Source organism: Plutella xylostella, chromosome 25 (genome assembly GCF_932276165.1).
Source record: "Plutella xylostella chromosome 25, ilPluXylo3.1, whole genome shotgun sequence".
NCBI classification, from domain to species: domain Eukaryota; kingdom Metazoa; phylum Arthropoda; class Insecta; order Lepidoptera; family Plutellidae; genus Plutella; species Plutella xylostella.
This window is the reverse complement of record NC_064005.1, coordinates 134,670-145,078: the sequence shown is the minus strand read 5'-3', so window position 1 is coordinate 145,078 and position 10,409 is coordinate 134,670. Positions and strand designations below refer to the sequence as shown.

The 10,409-nt window shown below is 38.6% G+C and overlaps 1 long non-coding RNA gene across 1 annotated transcript; it reads left to right on the top strand.

Moving 5' to 3' along the window:
• Positions 1-2,208: 2,208 nt before the first annotated feature.
• Positions 2,209-2,939, top strand: LOC119692452. The gene is made up of 2 exons (XR_007267790.1): positions 2,209-2,530; positions 2,638-2,939. It is a non-coding gene; the product is annotated as an uncharacterized LOC119692452 (long non-coding RNA).
• Positions 2,940-10,409: the final 7,470 nt, after the last annotated feature.

The window sequence follows — 10,409 nt, the reverse complement described above, 5'->3', positions numbered from 1 at the left end:
TTCTTTTAGGTTTACGACAAATGTATCTACATCCCACACTGCTGCCGGCGGGGGCATATCTCAGGCGCTATCCAATACAATAATGAGAAGTATTTTAGCTATCGCTACCGATATAGTTAACCTTCACGAATAAATAATTATGTATATTCGTGTCAAAGATAAAATTTCTGTAGGTATTCTCTTTCGCCTGCAATAATGTTCTACAACAAACACAACACACTACCAAACCACCGAATTCGGAGAGTAATCTTTGTGGACTTTCTCTCCGTATTACAAGGATGCATAATTATTAAATTATTTTACCGAAAATTAACGTTTCAGTCGCCGTCACGTCGCTGTCGTGACGTCACAACGGCAAGTACATGTGAGTAGGTACAGTCGGCAGAATGAAAGGAAGCCAACAATTATAAATCCGCCTCCACAAGTAGCGTATTGTAATTAATCCGCGGGTCCGACGTATCCATTACGCTCGTGTTTCACCGGTTTTTATACATTTATGTGTAATTTTGGGCAATTAATTGTATCGACTGTAGCGGCGGCGGCGGAGGCGCGGGCGGGCACGGGGCGCGCGGCTTGAAGCTGTCACTACAACATATTCTACTGAATTTGCGCCAACAATATGCGGAAAATGAATTGCCGAGTAGTAGAGTAATATGCAGTTAAATATATAATAACTACCGATTGATTAGAATAACAATTACCTGCGTTGATGTCTCATTTAGAAACTGGGTTGGTGTTGGTGTTGTTTACAGATGCGTATCTAGTTTTATCGTTACAAAGACTGATACAATCCATAGAACATAATTTGAAGTTATGGTATTCTATGAGACGAAATCTACAATAACGCTCAGATAGGTTTTCCTGTCATGCTATCGGCACAGCAACACTGGCTGTTTATTTAGCAGAAACCACCACTCTCAGGGCGGCTATTATCCGGCGGCTCCGAGGGTCGCGATTGGTCCACGCGTGTCGTTATGTACCTACTTGGTAATTATATACATATACAATACATACCTATACTATAGAGGAACCTTCCCTTCCTACCTCCATTTGTGACGAGTGGCGCAGGTCAGGACCATTTCATTTGTGATGTTAAGTTTCATATAAATTTAGTTATTATTATGTTACATAATAAGTGATAATGATAATGATAATTTAATATACGTCAATGCAAATTTTGTTGCCTATTTAAATATAATATTCATATCAACTATTCCGTATCACCACCCACTACACACATACATTATTACTAACATGTTTATCAGATTTGACAAAGCGAGCGATATTGGTAATATTGGATGATGGACATCACGGTAACCCCACCGGTGACATTAATGTATAAGACGTGTGCTCCTCATAATGTACAAGACATAAACTCATGTATTCTTTCATCAGCCACAGCCAATCACGAGCCACGCGCTTATTAGTGCTCATTACATTAATTTCCGACCAGATACTTACCGAATCTTTTAAACTGTACCCATTTTAGTCAACAAGGCTACTTAAAAGCTGCATGTAATTTCCAAAACCATACAGTGGCTGACTCACTTCCAACGCAATCTTTAATCGCTTATTACCAGAGAGCATTACCAGTAAGTTCTTTCACAAATTTCAGTCGATACCCTCAGACTAACAGATCTGCACTTTATAGTTTACGATGTAAGGTGTTTTTTGCTTTAACTTTGTGAAGATGCGTTCTCGATAGTCGTTAATCAGTGATCCTGATCACATAAGGTTCTACAGTAGGGTGAAGTCGGCAGTATAATATCTTGTAATTAATTTTTGATCCATCACTATACATAGTACCTACTTAAGTAGATAATAGACATGAATACCTACTTATAGTAAAATATATAATCATAACTTTATCTTCAGAGATATAAACCAATGGAAGTATTCGATCACTATAATTTCTGGTAAAGTAATGAAATCATTCGAAGACCTGAATCGAAAACTCTTTAAAAGTTAAACAGGAAATTTTGAATGAAACCAAATTATACCTCTAATGTCAAGTAAAAAACTCGACTGTTTGCAAGACTGGGATTACTGGGCACGACGACGCGCGGCTTCCAGTGAATCGATAATAAGTGATAATGACGCGGCGGCCGCTCTGTACAGAGCGTCTAGTACGGGCTTGCAATATATGTCAACGTTGATAGAAATCGTAAGCACGCCAAACTATTAGTTTCCAAGTTAATCGGTAGTATGAGTTACATTTTTTGATTATAGTTCATGCGATATAGTTTATGCTACAACTCGATTGTGCGAACTTCACTCTAGATACTTTACCTCTTTCTAGCGCTTGTAAAAAGAAAGGGCAAACACACATGTCATTTTGGCGTCTTGATTTTCGTATATTATATGTCAATGACTCTAACCAAAATATATATGTCAATCAATGTCAATGACTCTAACAAAAACAAACTGAAATTTGGTTTACAAGCTTTTATTTATAAAAATTATAAAATTAAGAATGATCCTCACAAGTGCATCGCAATTCGAAGTACCTAATTGTAGATTTTATGGAAAGGTAAGTACCTACCTACCTATATACTTATTATGTTTACGATAACTTAAGGCAAAATTGTAGGAATAAATAATATTTTACAAGACCTAATCTATTCGTACTATTTACAGTAATGGGGACCTAAACAAGCCTGCCGATGGACCCCACGGCAGGTTAACTGCCATAAATAAATGTCCGTACATGGTGTAGAATCTCCTACGACCTATTCTGCACATGTGGGGAGCCCAAGACGCTCTGTCGTTGGACGAAGCCCAAGATGCCCTGTCGTCGGAAGAAGCCCAATACTTGTTGCCCCACTGAGACCAAGGCAGAGTCCTAGGACAACCCGTCGACGCGTGATTCGTCCGAGGCAGTCAACGCCGCGACGCTATCGTCCTCTCGTGGGGATTTAGGCCATTTATGTAATGGATAACTATATAACTGCCACTTTTACTCAGTGTTTCAAAATAGGGTGTGTAAATAAATTTATTAATGTGTTTGTGTTTGTATTTAGCCTAACCTAGTATTAAGATTCATTGTTACTAACACTTACTATGGACTATGAGGTCTGAAAATAAATATATTTATTTATTTATTTATTTATAAGTAATAAATGATTATTTTTAAACATTTATTTTTCATTTCTAAGGGTGCTTACGTAAAGAATCGGGTTCCCTGTATCTACCCGTACCGGTAACTTGATTAGGTATCGCTCACTGAGAAATTTAAAACCGTGAAATGCTCTAGCGCACTCGCTGAAAGATAAACAGCAGGTTACCGGTACGGGTAGATACAGGTAACCAGTATCTCTATGTAAGCACCCTAATGGTGATATACATTGGTTCAGTGCCTGGACGCAGTAAGGCAGATTTCACGGCACAGTCGCATTGGACTTGGTTGAAAATAGCGTCCAAGCGGGATCAGTACCAACATAGTACTCTACTGGGTCCAGTCACTGAACCAATATAAACTATCTCTAATAACAAGCACTATTCCTGCCATCATTACTCCGCATTCTTAAGTTTGTGTTAGTTCCTAGTGGTTAATAGGGTTTCCTCTGCCTCTGCAGCCATTCGCCACGCAAAATATGATCGCTGATAGTCACAAATTAAATTCTAACTAGATCCTAACCAACAACAAAAACGCTTCTCACCTACAAATTTTCAGTGAGAGCAACAACTATGAAAGTTTTCGAATTCGTTGAAGCTGACTACCTAAGATCTGTCAAACATGTAACTCGTACTACCAAAAAGCTATAATTTACACGTAAACTTATTTCGTTTTTTAAAACTACGATTTGAAATAACTCATACTACCAATTTTAGTTTATGATAGTTTCCGCTAGAGGCGCTGCTTGTAAATGTATGGAAGAAAACTGAAACTATAAACGTTGTGTCAACTATCAACAACCTATACTAGACGTACAGGACGCGACCGAGACCAAGACACTCGGCACGATCGAGTGGGGAAGGCTTTCTTCGTAGGTATATTTTCTATAAGAAAGCTTAAATTGAGATTTTTCTAAGGAAGTGCAGGGAAAGTTAATATAAATTAAGTTATTAATGTGTCAAGCAAGTAGTTTCCCTTACACTTCAACAAACTCCGTAATTAAGAAAATTTATCGATTTCTGTGGGAAAGCCTTGGGCGGTCGCTAAAAAATCATAACATATTCATAAACTGGCTACTTACACGAAATTATGCTAATGTCACCGACTCTGGCCCTTCCTTCTTCGCGGCTCGTTCTTGACATTTGCGCCTGCATGTACCTACACCAGCTACCCGCCTCGCGTGTCGCGCAGACTCCAGCAAATTATAACCCCACTGTACGAGATTGTACTTATTAGTACGAAAATACTTATTTGTGCATAATTGATCGGCCTTGTCCTGCAACAAATAGCTATTTATTAAGGAGTTGTGACAAAAAAGTTTTCACAATACACATATACCTATGTATAAACTAAATTACAAGCCGAGAACCGGCACCACCACAGTCCTATTAGTCATAGAACAAGCTGTTAAACTGAACCCAATCCATCGCAACTTCACGGTGACTCCGCTGCCGCCCGCGAGCCGTGAAATTGTACAAATTGAACAGATTGTCCAGCGGTGGGCCGGCGAGCCGTGTCGTACGTGCCGGGAGTGGAACCCGGGACATTGTGCGTTCGTCACAGCCTCGCGGCTACCAGGAGCGCCGCGCCGCGAGGAGGTGTGAAATATCTCGGACTCGTGTTTCTAACCTCCGCACGTACTTGAGGGATTCGCTTCGCTTTCGGGTCAGAATCAATGTAGCTTTATGAAAACGATAAAATAAATTATAATATATAATAAATAAATAAACCTCGAATGTATTGGACGTCGGTAACTCCTGAAATTACAAGATTTAAAGGCGATGCAAGGCTCCAAAAATTTGTAACACCAAAGTTATTTTCAAATGAAAGTTTGTGTACGCGTTGAACTCTTTTGTACTGCAAAATGAATTTCTTGATAATGCGCGCAGGAAATGTTACGTTTATTGAATTTTCTAAAACAATTGCACTTTTATGATAATGATGATGAGTTTAAACTACTTTAAACAGATGTTTAAATATTAGAGAAACTAATAATACTATTTATAAAACCGGTTAAAGTCGGCATGCTTATTTTAACACTAGAATAGCGGTATCATAAAACACAGCTATCAACCTAAAATAAAAAGGTATATTATTTTAAGTATTGCGAAACCGGGCAACGATCGTAATAATAAATATTTTCTCTAAATCGTTCTAAGAAGCTATTGTGTCGGCGCTCGCTATCTGTAATTAACATCTTCGTCCAACTGAGAGGAGCCTTATTCTGAGAAATTAAGAGCTTATACACAAACACGTACATACTTAGATCGACGATTTAAACAATACCATTTTTAGTACTAAAAATCATTTTTTTTGTAAAATTTTACATGCGTGTACTTAAACACCACACGGAAACCGTCAATGAAACCAGTAACGTTATTGAAGCGATATTTGTGTATAATTTTACCGGGATATGAATAACGCCTATCGTCTCAGAATACTCACACTTTAGGGCCTCGTCTTGAATAAGGAGGATCCTGGAAATTACTTCGGTACGTCTCAGACGGTTCGAACTGTGGAACACCGTTACTATAATGGCAAGATAACCATGTGTACAATAGTATACACTCACGAGCAAAGGAAATTCCACTGACATATGAATCGTCAATGGCAGGTGGAACTTTTTCATTGCGCGTGAGTGTAGTAATCTACATCTCCAAACAATACAAGTTTAATTGCATTTGCCAACAATACATATTAAAAATAATTAAAAAACAGCACATATAATTTATGCTTGACTGGAGTAAGTATATGCCGTATATACTTTAGGTACTTATTTTATACGTAATTTTGATTTTCTGGTATAATTACTTGCAGTCAAGTTTACGCGATATTAATTATAAAGTAAAATAATTATTAAGAACGAGCTGCTGTAAGATTTACTTAATTAGGAAGTGTGTAATAATGCAGGATGTGAGATATCAGCCGTCCATAGGTACGAGTAATTATAGAGGAAACTTACACTGAAGGAGAAACGTTATACAGCCACAACAACCCTCCTGATTTGTATATTTTTTTCATACTTTTATTGTATATTTTATAAACTGACATTTGGATATACTGTAACTGTTGTACACAGTAAGTAACAATTATTGATTTTAAAAAAAATTATTTACCTAAGATAAAAATTACTTTTTATAACATACAGGCAATTTATCTAAATAATAATAATAATAATATATCTTTTAGAACTATTATTGTATGCAAAATACTAAACTTAAAAGGAAAAAAAGGTCAGGTCAGCATATCGGTAGCAATTAATTATACCTTCATAAAATGAGATAAGTAAGTAATATCAGTAATTAGAGGGTTGATAAATCTATAATATATTAGGTGTTTAAGCAAAAATTACATTATCTTGCTATCAAACAGGTTAACATTTTCACCATGATAACCGTTTGCATAATTGTATTCATACACTGGGGATAATTGAACCCCTGCGGGTGTGAAGTGGTGGTGACACAGAATCACTAGCCGGTCGCAGACATGCCAACACCACTAGTGTGTAGTATCAATAGTACATAGTACACTGTACTACATATCTCGCTACATATTAATAGGCGAAGGTGATAATTTTTTGCTCCGTCTCATGCCACGAGTGTGATCCGAATGTTAATGAATGTGTTAGAATTGTTAGTGTTACAGGTTCGTGGACGGCGGCTGCTGTGAATACCAATCTGCTGTAATTACCACGACCCAATCATTGGAATATGATAGACTGGATTCACTGAATAGTTTATTTTATTTCGTTATTTAGGTGAAGTATTGATTTGTTAATTGAATTAATAAATATAAAATTAATGTTGTTAATGAAATATAGAATAAAGTGGATGCAACAGAATAATTGTATAACTTCGTTACACCTCAAAGCTTGGTGGAAACAACCTACCGTCCCTATAAGATGTCGGTACTTACTCACAGAGCTATCTCAGCCATTGAGATGAGTGTGCAACTGTCGGGAGACCGAACAGCGGCCGCGGGGGAAGTGCACAACCCAATATCGCATCATCAACCACGCACTCTCTGATACACACCGTCCATACTATATATTGGCGTAAAAATAATGTTTAAATCGTAGCGTTAGCTTAGCGTTTCGGTGACCAAAATTTACTAGGAGTACGTATTCATAAAAAATATCGGCTTATATTTCTGATCAGATCTACTGCATTGGTTGCCCTGCACCCGCCCGCGCCCCGCGCCCCGCACGCTGCTTCAGGAATCGGCTCTAAATCGCGGGGAATGCGAGCCCGCCATCGCCAGGCCGCCACTACATCACTGCTGCCGACCACTAAATATATCATTTGGGGCGTAAATACGGGTCCAGCCATTACATTTCAAACCTTACATGAAGGGCACAGCATTCGGAGTAGTTTCGACCATTCCAGTTCAATAGCCAGCCTCACTGACGAGATATATTGAATACTGCAACGTGCAGATAAGGTTTATAACCGACGGGCAGCTGGCGCGTGAGATGGTAAGAAACAATTTGAATAAATACGTTTAGTTCACGCGCACCTGATTTACTCGTGAAGTTCCGAGCACGCGTCGGACTTATGCACCGAAGCGATGTGCTCCGACACCGCGATATATGCGCCGCGCCCCGCAACGCTCGCTGCACAATAATACTTGTCAGAACAGTAGATAGGGGCAGGCCTAGCCTCGTATAGATAAATAGAGTGATAGACCAACACTTCAATACTTACCTACTGAATCTAAGAAAAGAGAAGGTGTTGTTCTTGATGTAGTTTGAAATGATTAATGGATAAGTATATTATGGCCAAGAAAACAGTGGAAATTCAATTGATACAATTATAAAATAACCAACAGATAAATCAAGGCATTACGTTTACCCATTCCGTGGAACTTAGAGAAATAACGTTTATTTCCAGCAATAACGTCGGTGTAAGTGAGTCAAGGCTCCTAATGACGCCCCCCCGGCCCCCGCGACCCCCGCGGCCATCCATCACCGGGAGACAGACAGACAGACAGACGGACGGACAGACCGCGCACACAAAGGGACGCCACCATTCCGCAGAGGACGGCTTAATGAAGACAATGCCACACGACGATAAATTAAAACTGCAATTAAGATATAAAGTGCAGGTTATAATTGACGAAGATTTATTTGTTTGCTAGCTGCGGCGCGGCGGCTCTATTTGGAATGGCGGTGCCCGCGTTTCCGGAAATTTATGGTTTCACATTCATTTTGAGCAACAATTTCCTACAGGTGTCTATAATGCTATCATTCTGTCGTAGTAGTATGCTTATACGGGTGCCGCTGCCGTCGTGTGTAGCGATAACAGCAATATGATTTCCGAAATACGGCTAGACTTACAAAACGTTTAAATAGTGTTTTTAACTCCATATGCCTTAATACAAATGTGTACATATATTTCTCGATAAATTATCGTAATATTTAGCGATTTACTATTAAATTGTAATAACAGCAGCAACAAATAAAAATTCTAGACTATAAAGGCAATAAATCGCAGTATCAAGTACGGAATGGACGTGTCCGGAATGCGAGATTTATTGCAAAAATTAAAATTCTCTGCCGCGGTGAGGCGGGTCGAGGCTCGGCCACTGCAGGGTTTCAACTGAGATTTGTAATGGCAGTTGAACTTGCAGTTCATATTATACCTGACTGAAGACACTGAAGTATCAACGTGCTTTATATATAAATCTGGAGGGAGGGTGCACCCTGGACAGTTAGCGGCAGACCCTATTCTGAATGGCTAATCATTTCACCATGGTGCCAAACCCTAGACGCGCTCTAGTGTGTAGTGAATGTTTAGGCATGTTACGATGATGTAAAGCGGTCCCGACCGTATTCTGTTAATCTTTGTTTGAGGCTGAAAATAAAATAATGAGCCTCTGTGTCTGCATGAGCCCCGTACTCCAGTCGTCTCCGCAGCAGAGAGCGAGCAGATGAAGTTCTGCGCCATTTTATACTTACTATAACAGATGCAAGCAAAAGGTCCTGTATAATAATAATAACTTACTGATATCAAAGAAAGATAATTATTAATTGCCATAAACACAATTACCATTGTAAATCATAGCGTCAGATTCCGTTAATGTTTAAGCAAACATTGGGTATGAGCCTCTTAAAATGAAATGACCACCATTTGGGACCTTTAAGTATCTCGGAAATATCCAGTCACATTTCATTCTTCAGGACATAAAGTAATTACCATACGAAGCCGTACGCTTCAGTAATTAATTCAGTTACTTTACGGCGGGAGTCGAACCCGGGAACTCGCTGTTTAAACTGCACCGTTAACTTATTAACGACTGAGCACGGTGGTATATCACGGACTTTACCTCACTATTAACTTTATGCAAAACCGTTTAAGGTTTATTTTTGAGTACTTTGTAATATCGGAAGGTTTTCGTTATAATGTGTTGTTGTTTTAGCGCAAGTTTCTTGGTCCAATTATTGTTATTAATCTCGGGACCACACAGGCCGCTGCACTATTAATTATTGCAGACCGAGTCACGGACAAGCGTAGGCGCAAACTTCATTATAACCAGCTGAAGATTGAGCATTATGGCGATTATAGATAGAGTACTCTTTATTTGTACACCAAGAAATGATTAACAATTTTACATAGACACTTAACTAGGGTACAAAAGGCGGTCTTATCGCTTATAGCGATCTCTTCCAGGCAACCTTTGGATGGATGGACTAGAGATATAAAAGGGGTACAGTGTACTTACTCAAGGAATATAGTATAATTTAAGTTATTATTATCTAACTACACACTAAATTTAAGCAAAAAATAAATAAAAAATACACACAAGTACATACGCCCACCACATGTATTATAATACACAATATAATACATATATAAATATATACAAACACATATAAACATATACATACATACATCATATACATACACATACATATTATACCTACATACATGATTTTATAATACATATTTAATGATCTGATAACAGCTAAACAGTTGATTTAAGGTAGTGTTCCTTCACCATTCTCTTAAAGGTTTCCAGAGTTGGTGCTTGTCGGATTTTTGAAGGGAGATCATTCCACAAAGTGATAGCGCGTACTGTGTAAGAGGCACTGAAGAATTTAGTGGTATTAGGAGGGATATTAAGGCGGAGATTGTGGGTAGAGCGCAGTGTCAGGTTGTGAGATTCACAACGAAGCTGAAAGCGTTCTTTTAAGTAAGCGGGGTATGTTGGGTTAAAGAGTATGGAATATAAAAGTGAAAGAATGTGGGCATTGCGACGAAGACGAATAGGGAGCCACTTGAGTTTCGCGCGAAAG